Consider the following 14,930-nt stretch of genomic DNA (forward strand, 5'->3'; position numbering starts at 1 on the left):
CATTGTTCTAGAATATTTTTTTTCAGAAGCTGAGACAGTAATTCAAGGATATGTTGAATATTTATATATTACTAATGCTATTCAGAAAGCTTAGAATAAAGGTTAATGTATGGACAGAGATCAGTTATTAGGCTGGGAACATTTTAATGACTATGTTTATAATTATTTTGAAGTTAATGGACAACTGGATAGAAATAATGATTGCCCTTTTAAATTTATTTATTATTTTTTGTTACTGAAAATAATACTTTTATTGAAATTCTTGTAGTTTATCTTTAAAAAATGTTGGAGATATGTGAATGATACAGAATTGAGAACTCCTAAAAGCATTTCTATAGTATATAGCAGTGGTGGAAATATAAATAATTATATGATACATTATATTATCAAAGTGACTATATGCATAAACAGGGAACCCAAAACAGATACACCTTCTCCTATGGTACCCATTGTAGTTGTTCTGCTCTGGTAAATGAGTTCTTTATTACTAATGGTAGAAAAGTATCTATTAACGGTTTTATTTGTTTTATTTTGACTGGTGCATTTGCCATTGTGTTTGCTATTTAAACAGGTTGTTTTAGTTCTTTCTGGAAGACATTAGCCAAGATGCTAGAGACATGTGTTTTAATAGATTTTGGAACTCAAATGTCACTTTATTTATTTTTTTCTGCATTTTGTCAGTATCTTGTCTTTTGACCACATCTGATTTCATATAGCGACAAAAGTTCATCATATTCTTCCTCTAGGCGTGAAAGAGACTGTCATAGCTCATGTCTGTTTAATGTCTTGCTTCACATTTAGTTTGCAGATCTCAGAACTATATCTATGATGTTTCAGCTTTAATATCTTTTCCACATGGTGCCTATTGATGAATAAAACAGTCTTATCTTAGTAATGGCCAGTCAGGAAACTTTTCCAGTAATGCCAATCAACTTTAGTTCTTGCTTGTCAGGGCTAGTTTTTCCATGAGTAAAGATACTATCTAATTTATCCATTCTATTTTTTTCTCTCTCAACACATGACTTAAGATCATGAAACAAGCTACTCTCATTGGTAGTCTGATGTATTGTTTCAAGTCCAAGAAGTTGCTTATTGACTTTGAAATTATCATTTATTATTCAATTAAACTTGGCCACCTAAGCAGTATTATAAATATCACTGAATTTTGCCACTGAATAGTTTGTGATATGTAGAGTTACTTGACTGTGAAAATCACTGGCAATCTCTTTGAAATCAACAATTCATAGTGTCGCTGGACAGAAAAAAATCTGACTACATTTTGTCTTAACTCATTTGTCACCCAGCATGCTAGCAGCAGTTTTCAACACAAGCTTAATTGTTTCTTCCACATTGGTGGATGGCTTATTTTTCTTAGCTAAATGTAAAGCTACCTCATCAAATGCAACAATAGTTTTCTTTGAAATAAAAAACAACCCGGAAAACTCAACTAAACCTATAACAGTTAAAAACTATTCTAAAGCAAACTACATCCTATTAGTCTGCTCTATTATTTTATCATGGTGAATGATGACTATGTACTGCTGTTTAATGAACTTTTGTTTTCTACCTATGAAACTGTTTCTTTGAGCTAACCTGACTCCAGATTGGTCAATGAGATCTGAATGAGTGCTTATGAAATGTTCTTTTTCATAGCTGATGCAAAAAAAGCTGCACACCAAGCCTAATGGTTTACCACTATGGCCTAGCACAAACATAAACATATACTTCCATTTTATGTTGAATTCATGATAACAAATATCCTTACATTTTTGTTGTTTCAAATCCTTTGATAGTACAATCATACTTCAGTGTGGTTATAACTTTATTATTTGAGCAAAACTCTCACCAGCATTCTTCTGTTACAATACAGAGTGGAAAATGATTAAAAACTTATCAAGGCATGAACTAGTCCAACAATACATGCAACAAAAGAGTCAAATAGAGTTTCAGGCACAGACCTCATACCATATAACCAGCCAATCGGAAATTGATAATTCTCTGCTCATATCCATGTCTGCTACAGTAATACTATGGTGAGTTGTAACATCAGTGAAAGTTATGCAGATGCAAAAAGAAGTAAACACACAAAATAAAATACTAAACAAGGAAATGTCATTCACTTATTAATAGGAGAGGCCAACAAACATCTCTATATACAAACTTTTGTTAAAATTGTTCAAGTTTTTCAGCAGTTATAGAGTTTAGTGAGACACTTTCTAAGGGCTGATAGGTCACCCAAGAAGATCACAACTATTACCTAGACCTATTAAAGGCACTAACCAACTACCCAAATATCCTATTAATGGGAGACTTTAGCTACTGTCTATAGACTGGGAAATGTACATTGTCTCTAACTCACAAGCACAATGTTTCCTGGACTTTATCAACATGAACACCCTGGACAAGATAGTGCACACTCCAACCAGACGATCAAACATACTGGACCTAGTACTCATCAACATGGGACAGCATTGCTGCCTCCCCTGTGCCATGTCCTCGTTGGTGAGGTTGAACTAGAAAACTCTTTCCTTTACAATAAAAATCAACCTGGAAAACCCAATTAAACCTGTAACAGTTAGGATTTATTCTAAACCAAACTACATCCTATTCAATGATAGCGCATAAAAAGTAACGACTCCCTCAAACTCCAAGAACTCAGCTGCCTATGCAGAATTATTCACAGAAACCCTGCATAAACATGTAAATGGCTGCATTGAGGCTGCTGTGCCTTACCAGAAGTAAGCCAAAATCTAACACCAAAAAAAAAAAATAGTTGTGGAATCCTTACCTTAACAAGGTATATAACAAAATAAAAAAAGTAATGGCCAAAATCCAAAAGAGCAACTCTCATAGAGACAAGAGCACTCTGATTCAACTAAACTGAAACGAAGAGGTCTAATAAAGTCCAATAAGGCCAATTATGAGGTCAGGATAGCCTTCAAGGCTAAAGATAATCACAAAGTTTTCTTCAGCTATGTCAGGACCCTTACAGTATCACTCAGCAGTGTGCAGAACTGGCCATGAATGGCACAGCCTTCACTGACCAGGATGACATAGTGAATTTACTAGCTGATAAATTTAGCTCTAACTTCAACCCCAATCCCCCCAGTGAAATTCTTCTAGCAAATCCTCCCCTCATCAACAGGGAGCAGGTCCTGGTGGTGCACCCTAAGGCCAAATACACTGTTTCAATGTACCCCAACAATATCCCCAGTTGCCGCCTAAATAACCTAAAACACAACCTAGTAGGACCACTTGAGGCACTCTTCAACTACAGCCTCAAAACAAGTTATGTTGGAGGACCACAATGGTCATCACTGTTTGTAAGGGTGGACCATCAACTGACCCCAGGAACTACAAACCCATCAATCTGACAAGTCTAATATGCAAAGTCATGGAATGAATTATCATGGAAATGATCAACAAGGACATTGGCAACCTACAGATACTGGACACATTCCATTTTGGCTTTGTTAAGGGACAGTCTTGCCTACTCAATTCAGTAGACTTCTTTAAGAGGTCATGAAGGCAGCTGATGAGGTGAAAACAGTACATACTGCCTACCTTGACCTGGCCAAGGTGTTTGATACAATACCCCACTCAGGTGCTATTGACAAACTTTCAGAACTAGGCATAAATCCCAACATAACTCACTGGATTGCTGGCTGGCTCACTGATAAGACCCAAAAAGTCAGGATCAGTGAGATCACCTCTGCCAGGAGACTGGTCACCAGCGGAGTACCCAGGGCTCTATGATGGGCCATTTTCCTGTTTGGCCTCTACCTGCCAGAAGTCAAGGTTAACATCAAAGGCCTCTGGCTCACCAGGTTTGCAGAAGATGTAAATTAGGAGCTATCATAGATTCCCCCCATGACAATGGCATCCTACAAGAGGGTCTAACACAAACAAATGACTGGCTTCAAAGCCAAGGATTAAAACTCAATTTGAAGAAATGAATTATAGTGCCCTTTAGGAAATCATCCATCCAAGCTAATTACTGCATCAATAAAACACCCTTAAGAGTTGACCAGGTAATTTAGGATCTGGGAATATATACCAGTAATCTGGCCTTTGACCAGCATACAGCCAAGACAGAAAGAAAACCATTCTATTTCACTCAACTCAAAAGCAAGGGTATGGCATCTAGTCCAGATCCAAGGAAGTTATAGTAGCACTCTACTCAGCCCTTATCAGGCCCATCATTGAGTACAATGCCCCCCTTGGCATGTAACTAACCAGACACTAGCAACAACTGGACTGTCATCAAAGGTTCTTCACCAGGAAAATCCAGGGTATGAATACCCTGTCCTACACAGATCATCTTAGGGTCCTGTCTCTGCATTCAGTTTCCTACAGGTTACTGAGAGGCTATCTATGCCTGGCATATAAGGCATCTTCAGATCCAGCTCTAATGGATCTCTTGCACATCCACAAAATAAACAGCAGCAGAAACACTAGACCCAAGGACCTGAACTGTGCCTGTGACATAAATAGAACATGCTAGGGAGACCAATATGTGTCTCAAAGGATTCCTGCACTATGGAATAAGCTCCTCATCCATGTGAAGCAGAGCTCATCCCTAACCTTATTCAAACAAAACCTTAATCATTGGATGGGAAATTGCAGATTCATCCCTGATCTGGCCCTCATGTCTCTGATGGACAGAGATCAACAGTAAATAAATTAATCCCCAACTAATCACCCCCCCATATAACCCTTAGTTACCTCCTTACTAACATACCCCACCATATAGGCGTCCAAGGTACTTGAGGGCAAAACTCAGTTGGTTGCACAGCCAGGCTTATAAAAACCCTGTTGTTCATTATCCTGGTATAAACTTATGAATATATGAACTTATGGCTTTTAGGATACAGTTTATGAACCTTTGCTCTGGGCTTACCTTATGGTTGTTCCAGCATAGCATTCCTACAAAAAGAAGCACAGACTTTAGTTTCTATATATTCTTAGTATTCTGAAGTGTAGACCTTCTCAGTGGCTATGTTATTAAAAAGTGATATTAATAAAGAAGCTATAGCCTTGCTACGAAAGGAAAAAGGTACCTGACATGTTGGCATTCTGATCATATTTTCAGGACTTCAATTTATATGATCATAGGACCCATAGGAAGTACAAGGTAACAGAGTCACAGCACCATTTATGCCTGGAGTTAATTTATAAGTTCAAAAGTAATTACTAGGCTAATGACCCCAAAGGTCCTTTTTATGCCTAGCCATGCTTCTCACAGGATCATAGGAGGTTACTAGACTAATGGCCCTGGGCCCTTACAAACCTAGCCAAGAGTTTATCTTGAAAAAAGAAACCTCAGTCAGCACCTGTCACCCATGTCAATGAGGGACACAGGTGGAACCCCTGGGACAAATTTGTGGTTTCCCATCCACTCATCAAGGTTCCACTTGAAGAGGGTCAGTGAGGTACTCTGTTTGATGTGTATGGGAAGTCTATTCCAGACATGAGGCAGCCTCTGGGAGACAAACCTGTCTCTCCAGCAGGTTTTGTTGATGCTGCATATTAGATTCAGGCCTTTTGAGTGGGAAGTGCATGAGGAGATAGACTTATGGATATGGAGCATCTCTAGTAGGGCAGGGTCCAAGATTGCCATGTAGGTGAGACACAGATCATCTTGGAGTAATCTGTAGGATACAGAGTAGAATGATAGTCATTTCAGCCTGTCCACATAGGACAGGTGTTGGAGGCCATGGACTCTCTTTGTGAGGTATTTCTGTGGCCTTTCCAGTTGGTGCAGGTGTTTGCAAAAGTACATACCAAATGGGGTATTATACTCAATTAATGGTCTTATGAGGGAGTACAGAGAGGGAATAATCTCCTTTTTTTCTGGATGCAATCCCTTTACTTGTAAACTGACGAATCAAGTAAAGGGCTTTTATGACCACTGCCGCTTCATGATGGACTAATATGAAATTGTTGTCAACCTGTGTACCCATGTCTCTCATCACAGGTTGTGTGCTTAGGGGGTTGCTGCTGATGTGGTAATCAGTAAGGGCTGTGTTTTTGATGAATGGTATAATAATACATTTTTTTTCATTTAACTTAATGCCATGACTTTGGCACCAGTCATTTGTTGCTGGGAGACCCTCTTGCAGTATGTTAACATCATTTGGGGAGTCAATGACAATACCCAATGTACAGTTGTCCACAAACTTGGTCAGCCACAGACCTTTCCTCTTTGCCTGGACCTCTGAGAAGTATATGCCAAACAGTAGGGGTCCCAGAACAGATCCCTGGGGAACACCACTAGCAACAGGTCTGCTTCCAGAGGTGGAGGTGCTTATTTTGACCTTGTGGGTCCTATCGATGAGCCAGTTGGCCACCCAGCTGATGAGATAGGGATTTACACCAAGTTGTTTCAGCTTTTCAATGATGCCCGAGTGGGGGATTGTGTCAAAGGCTTTGGCCAAGTCAAGGTAAGCTGTATGTACTAACTTTCCCTCATCCAGGGCCTTGGTGACAGTCTCCATGAAGTCAACCAGGTTCAATAGGCAAGATCTGCCCTTGACAAATCTGACCTGGGTAAGGTCAAGTTCTTGGAGATTGCCTATGTCCTTGTTTATGAGATCCATAATAATATGCTCCATGGCTTTATAGATCAGACTTGTCAAGCTAATGGGGTGATAGTTTCCAGGGTCAGTACTGACACCACCTTTGTGCAAAGGGGATGGCAATGGCAGTTCTCCACTCTGCTGGAATGAAGCCTGTACTTAGGCTGTGGTTGAACAGGGTGCTCAATGACGAAGCTAGTTCTTGCTGGAGATTGTGCAGAATAGAGCCTGGGATACTATCAGGTCCCATGGAAGCTGTGTCCTTTGCCTTGGATAGGGCCTTTAACACTTGATCTACAGAGATGTGAGGTGTGGGACAAGTATTGGGGATATCGAATGGCCCTTTGGGGGACAGGAGTTAAGTTTGCACTGACCCTATCTGCTAACAAGTTGGCTAAGTCAACAGGATTAGTGTAAGTTGTACCATTAAGTACTAATTCAGAACAAACCTGGGCTTTGCCATGGAGATTCCTGACATAACTGAAGAAGGCTTTTTGGTTTCCCTTTGTTTTGGAGGTGAGTTTCAATTTATAATTGGATTTGGAAGTTTCCACTAGTGATCTAATTTGCTTGTTGAAGCTAAGGAGGGAGTATTTCCAATTTAGAATTTGTTCCTTTTTACCTTTGGACAACAGTTTCTTCCTTTTGTTGTCCAGCATGTTGATAGAGGATGTCCACCTGACAGGTTTGTGTTTCCTTGAGGAGCAGGTTGTAGTTCTGTTGGGGTATGGCTGAGTCCATGCAATTGTACAGGTGCTTATATACTGCCCTAGCATACTGTTCAGCATAGTTGTCTACATCCTCTGAGGGGGATGGTGGTGTGAAGCTGCTGATACCCTCCCTTAGGAGTTTGTAGTTGGCTTTTGAAAAGTTTTTTAGCCTGGTTACAGCTGGGGGTGGGCAGAACAGAAACGTCGAATGAGACAGACGGATGATTTGATCACACCAGGGTAGAACTTGCTATGGGAGTGGTGCATCAGTCATCCATGTTGGTGAGAACTAAGTCCAGAATGTTATCTCCCCTTGTGGGGGATGAGACAAGCTAGTCTAGTGCATTAGAATTGATGAAGTCAAGGAATCTTTGGGTGAGTGCATTAGTGTAGAAATAGGTCACCCAGTCTATGGTGGGGTAGTTGAAGTCACCAAGGATCAGGGTGTTAAGCGGTACCTTAATGGAGTCAAATAGGTCCGGGTAGGAGGAGTCGGTGTCCTGAGTCATGGAGGGGAGTTTATAGCTGGCTATAACTTGGATGGGTGTCTTGCCAACTGTCAGTTGCACCTGGAGTAGTTTTAGTGTGTCATGCTGGCAAACCAGTCTGGAGGTGTGCCTGTCCTTAACGAAGATAGAGATGCCACCACCCTTAGTCATCCCAACCTCATTTTGGGATTGGAATGTGTGGAAAGAGGCATAGCCTGGTAAGGCAGGGGTGCTCTCTGCAGCCTTGAACTAAGTTTCCATTACTACACACATGTCGACATCTTCCATTGCGAGGAAAGCCTCCAGTGAGTGCATTTTCAGGTTAAGGCTCCAAGTGTTAAGCAGCATGACCTTCAATTTGCTTTTTGCCAGATCTTTTATGTTGCAGGATTTGTCTTTGGGACATTGCCTAAAAAAGGCACAATGGTGGAGGCAAGAGCTTTGGCCAGAATCCAGAATCTCAGGGGTGACAAGTGGAGGCCATCGCTGGCAAAGCATCAAGGGCTGTCAACTATGTCATCCCAGGTAGACAGATACTGGATCCCCTTGGAATGACACCAAAAACTAAGCCAATTGTTGAAATCAATTATTTTTTGTTGGTATTGTGGTATCATTCTTGGTGAAGGTAGGATGCTGCTTAGGACTAGAGTCATACCTGCCTGGGACACATACTCTGAAACCTCAATCATGTCTCTCTTCATATAGTCCAGGGAGGTATGTCTCAAGTCATTCACACCAACATGGACAATAACAGAGTCGTACTTGTACCTGTTATGGAGAGACTTAAGTGTGTGTGCGTGATGTGGCAGATCCTGGCAACTGACAGACAATAGACTGTGACCTTCTCCTTGTTGAGCCTGATGAAGGGGACATTATTGTGTCTCAAAACTGAGTCACCGATGACTAGTATGTTTGGTTTATTGTTATGCCTTATGGGCTGTGTTGGTTTATTGTTATGCCTTATGGGCTGTGTTTGTGGGACACTGATGTGTTGTCTGCTGTGTGTGATGTGTTTGGTGTTGTTTGTTGTGTGTGGAATGCTTGTGAGTGTGTTTTGGAGGTCTCTGCTGTTTAGGTAAGTTTTTACTGAGGACCTCTGCATAGGTGTGTGTGTTGTGCTTAGCTATATGATGTGGTGGTGTGGTGTTTGTGCTGGCAATCTCCTCTTTGTCAGGAGTATTGACTGTGGAGCAAGAGAGCATGGATTCCAGGTTACTGATGTGGATGCATTTCTTGCAAGTAGAAAAATTATGTGTTAGGAGAAGAGGGCTGTCAGTGAACATGAGGCAGTTGCTACACTCTCTCAATATGCCCATGTCAACCAGGCTGGCAGGAGAAACTAATGGGAATTGTCCAGAGGTAGTGTTCTGAATACTTGGGTGGACTTATGGAGAGAAGGTTTTGGTAAGGGTTTGTTCACAAGAGTGTAGACCACAAAAACCTTCTTAAATGTGAAATAACTGGCCTGAAGCCCAAGTGCTAAAACGAAAGCTAAGATAATTAGAATAATGATACATTTAATCAGGCTACTAACAAGCAATAATAAATACAGCAGAATAAAAGCAATTCAACACTGAAAAGCACACAGCAAAGCAAAATAAGGTAATAAAATAGGAAGAACACAGTTACAGCAAAAGCAGCTGAATAAAGTGCATTTTTGTTTGTTAAGTGGAGAGGGAGGAAACAGAAGATCATTCATGATTAAGAAACTAAGAGGGGTGGCCTTCCCAAATGCTTTCTCTGCACAGAGTAGAATGAGCTGATGAGACAGGGCTGGAAGGAGTGTCCAAAATCAAATTTAAAGCAGGGGCGGGCAATTCCAAAGCCACCCATTTTAGCAGTAAAACCTCAATTGGGCAGGAGGATGGGAAAAACAAAATGCAGACAAAGACCAGCAATATTCATTCAAGCAAATAAATAAATACGGTACAGTTTTGCTAACTATTGCTGAAACAGATCAAGTGCAAAAAAGTATACTTGTATGAGCTTTTTATATCCAGATGGTTATAGAATCAATCACAGCCAGCTACAAGGAAGCAGCTCTGATGAACACAGTCTCACAGAAATGTAACTCTTTATACCAGTAATACAAAAGAAAAGTTAGACCCTCAGTCAATCAGATGAACACAAAAAGCTGTTGACCAGTAGCTCACACCTTGGATGGGCTGGCTTCACAGAATGTAAAGCAACTGCCACTGTGAAACCAGCTGGCTTTCAGCTCAAGTGCTGCACTAACCCATGAGAAACAAAATGCAGACAGAGACCAGCAATATTCAATCAAGCAAATAAATAAAGGCAGTACACGTTTATTAACAAAATGCAGAGACCAGCAATATTCAATCAAGCAAATAAATAAAATGCAGTACAGTTTTAACTATCACTGAAACGGATCAATTGCAAAAAAGTATTCTCATATCAGCTTTGTATATTCAGATGGTTACAGAATCAATCACAGCCAGCTATAAGGAAGCAGTTTATTCAAGTGTATTTGACAGAGTTTGATACCTTTCAATTTATTGGGGGTATAGCTTTGGTATGGGTGATCGAGTATTTATAAGCTTACTCTTTCTAATAGGGACATAGGTGGCAGACTAGGGGTAAATTTATGATTCTCAATCCACTGAACCAAATTACACTCAAATAACTGCAGGGAGGTACTCCGTTTCACATGGATGGGAAGCTTATTCTAGAGAAGGGGTAGTCTCTGAGACACATACCTGTCCATCTCACATGTCTTTTTTATGTTGCAGACGAGGTTTAGGTCCCTAGATTGGGTGTTTCTAATGACATTTGTTTTGTAGATATGCAACAGGTCCATAAGAGATAGATCAAAGTTTGCTTTGAAGGCCAGGCATACATCACCTGTCAGCAGTCTATAGGAGACATAGTATAGGAGACAGTACAAGAATAAGGTTTTGAAAGAGTCTGTGTAGGGCATGTCTACACAATCTATTTCTTTTGTGAGGAACCTCTGTAGATGCTTCAATTGTTGCATACTCCTGGTTAGGTCCATACTGAAGGGACCATTGTACTAAATGATTAGTCTAATGAGGGCAAAGTACAATGGAACAGTGACACCTTTGGAGTTACATGCCATACATTTGCCTATAAATTGCACAAAGAATAATGAATTCCGTACACATGATGGTTAAAGGTAAAGTCACTGTCTGCATGTGTTCCTAAATACCTGACCACAGGGTCAATTCTTGGGATGTATTATTAATGCAGTAATTTCCAGGGGTGGTTGTCTTTCTAAAACATAATGTTATGTAATTTTTGTCATTGAGGTTTAGACTGTGACTCTGGCACCAGTTACTAGTTTGTGTCAGGCTTTCTTGGAGGATGTTTGTGTCTTTGGGGGATTCTGTGACTGCCCCTAGCAATCATTTGCAAACTTGGTCAGCCAAAGGTCTTTGAGGTTGGACCCTCAGACCTCAAACTCATGTACCTGTAATTGGTAGTTTGGTGCTCTGCCACTGTACCCACACTAGGTACCAATCCAATTACCCAAGTTTAATCTGAAGGAAGCTAGGGTGTTAGTTTGTTTAACTTGCAGATTAAATTTATTCAGAGGTGGGGTATGTGTTAGGAATAAATTAGTCTCTCCAATGAGCTTTATTTGTCTGCTGGTGGATATTTAATTCATAGCTGCTGGTATTAGTGAAGGTACAGGTGATCAACATGCATGAGGGCCTTAGTAACACAAAATGCAAGCCATAAATTACCCCGTAAGAGCCTATAATACATTTCATACAGGAATAGTGCTTTCCAGGTAGCTCAGAGACTTTTAAGCAAACAACTTTCCTGATTAAGAGCCCCTAGGGCTTTCCAGTTGCTTAATATGTCTAGAAAGGAACATTTGGAAGGAGTCATTGTACTCAGTAATTATGTTATGTAATGCTACCTGGGTATGCTAAGTAGAAGGACTTTCTCATTGCTGTTGTTGCATGGTGGTTGAAGAAAAGGAATTATCAGGCAAGGTTCCAAGATCCCTGACTATGTTGTTATTTTGGAATGCTGCACTGCCTATACTGTACATTGAGGGATGGAGTTTTCTTTCCTTTCCAAATGTGACTTTTTTAATTAAATTGTAGCCCTTTTTCCATACATCACACATTATCAATGGTTACTTCCTGCTGTAATCAATGAGTATCAGAGGGAGGATTGACAATAATGCTCACTTTGCACCCGTGTGACTAGTTCTCCAAGAAGCCCTCTGCAACAACAAAACCATGTGCAGAACGAGTAAGGTATTATGATGTGTACATAAAATTATGACGGCACCCTGTAATAACAAATCCCATTGTAGAACTGATACTGCATTATGATGTTAGTCACTTTATATAAACTTTCTGTGACAAAAAACCCTTGTGCTGAAGTAGTATTCCATTATGATGTCTAAGTGACCTTGGGATAACAGTCTCCAACAACAAATCCCTGCACAAAACTAGTGTTGTATTATGATGTCTAAGTCGTTCACTGACAACAGTCCATAATGACAACATTCTGAGGGGGCCTAGTAAAGTATATTGATGTCCAAGTCCATTTGTGACAGTATTTTGTTGCAATACAGTCCTATGCAGAGCTAGTAATTCCTTTTGATGTCAGTCACATTGTGATAAGACTTTGTCAAAATAAAAGCCCTGTGAAAAACAAACTAGTAATGTATTTTCATGTGTAAGTCACTTTAGGCCAACAATCTGAAACTACAACCCCCTGTGCGTAAGTAGCACTGCATTATGATATCAGTCATTTTGAGACACACTCTGTAACAGCCAAGACTTATATTGAACTAGAACTATATTATATATTTAATACAGTTTTTGACAACACTATGTAACAACAAAGCCCTGTGAAAAACTAGCATTATATTATCATATCTAAGCCACTTTGTGACAAGACTTTGTAACAACAAAGCCTGTGCAGAAGTAGAACTGCATTGTAAAGACAGTCACTTTGTTAATAACACTCTGAAACAATAAAGTAATGTGAAGAAAAAGTGTTGTATAATGTTATCTAAATCATTGTGTGGCAACCTCTGAAGCAATAGAGTCCTATGCAGACTAGTATTGCAATATGATGTCTAAGCACTTTGGGGCAATTTGTAGTAACAAAGCCCTTTGTGACAACACTCAGCAATAACAAAGCCCTTTGCAGAACTAATACTACATAATGATGTCAGCCTCTGTCACAAGACACTGTAAGAGCAAAGCACTGTACAGAACAACAACTGCATTATGAATTTTAAGTAAATTGTGTAACAAAAAACTCTTCTTGTGTAGAATGAGTACTGAATTATGATGTTGGTCACTTTGTGATGGCATCCTTTCAAAACAAAGCACTGTGTCGAACAAGTATTGTATTATGATATCCAAATCACTTTGTCACAATGCAGTGTAGCAGCAAACTCTTGTATAGCACTATTACTGCATTATGATGTCAGTCACTTTGTAACAACACTCTGTAGCAACAAAGCCCTGACCAGAACTGGTAAAGCATTATGATGAATAAGATACTTTGTTACAATGCAATGTTATGACAAATTCCACAGCAGAACTAGTACTACATTATGTTTTTAAGTCAAATTGTGATGGCACCCTTTCACAATAAAGCACCATGCTGAACAAATACTGCATTATGACGTCTGCACTTTCTGATAGCCTCTGAAATAAAGCCCTGTACAGAACTGCTATTGCATTATGATATCACTTTGTGACAACAATGTGAAACACTAAAGCCCAGTGCAGAGCAGAATCTGTAGTTATTATTATGTCTACTATACCATATGACAACACTGTAAAAACAAACCTTGTATAGAACTAGTACCAAATTATGATGTCTGTCACTTTGTAACACTTTTCTATAACAAAAACAATATCTGGATACAATGGACAGTGCAGTGGTGCAATGGTAGTGTTGTCACCTCACATCAGTAGGTTTTCTGGTTCGATTCTCGGCTGGAGTGCCTTCTGTGCAGAGTCTGCATGTCCTCCCTGCATTCATGTGGGTTCCCTCCCATGTTACAAAGACATGTCTGGAGCATTTCTCCCTGGGCCTCCACTGAAAATTGGCTTTGTTCCAAGTCGGACTTTCCCTGGTTATCAAATGTTAAATAAATAAATAAAATAAAATGATACAGAACTAGCACTGCATTATGATGTTGGTCACTTTGTGATGACACCCTTTCACAACAAAGCACAGTGCTAAACAAGTATTGCGTTATGATGTCTGTCACTTTGTGACAGCCTCTGAAATAACGCCCTGTATAGAACTGCTTTTGCATTATGATGTCTAAGTCACTTTGTCACAATGCACTGTAACAACAAATTCCACAGCAGAACTAATATTGCATTAAGGTGTCAGAACAAAATTCTATAAGAACAACACCCTGAGCTGAAGTAATAAAGTATTATAATGACTAAGTAACTTTGTCACAATGCCTGGTTACAACAAATTCCTCAGCAAAACTAGTATTGAATTATGATGTCTAAGTCACTTTGTGACAGCCTCTGAAATAAAGCCCTGTGCAGAACTGCTATTGCATTATGTCTAAGTCACTTTGTGATAGCCTCTGAATTAAAGCCCTGTACAGAACTCAATTTTGAAGTCTAAATCGATTTGTGATAATCTATAAAAACAAAACTCCATGCAGAATTAGTACTAGATTATGATTTCTAAATCAATTTTTGGTAGCACTTTGAAACAACAAACTCTTGTGTGGAATTAGTACTGCGTTATGATGGTCACTTTGTGATGGCACCCTCTCACAACAAAGCACCGCAATGAACAAATATTGCATTATGATGTGTAAGTCACTTTATGGCTAAACTCTGAAACAGCAAAGTTATGTGGAAAAGTAGCACTGCATTATAATGGCAGTCACTTTGTAATAACACTATAACAACAATGCCTTGAGCAGAACTAGTAAAGTATTATGATGACTAAGAAACTTTGTCACAATGCCCATTTACAACAAATTCCACAGCAAAACTAGGACTGCATTATGATGTCACTCATTTTGTGACATCTTCTGAAATAAAGCCCTGTACAGAACTGCTACTCTATTTTGAAGTCTAAATCAATTTGTGATAACAATCTGGAACAACAAAGCCCCTTGCAGAAACAGTACTAATGTTTTCTAAATCAATTTTTGC

Source organism: Protopterus annectens, chromosome 12.part0 (genome assembly GCF_019279795.1).
Source record: "Protopterus annectens isolate FY-2018-M chromosome 12.part0, PAN1.0, whole genome shotgun sequence".
Lineage (NCBI taxonomy): Eukaryota > Metazoa > Chordata > Ceratodontiformes > Protopteridae > Protopterus > Protopterus annectens.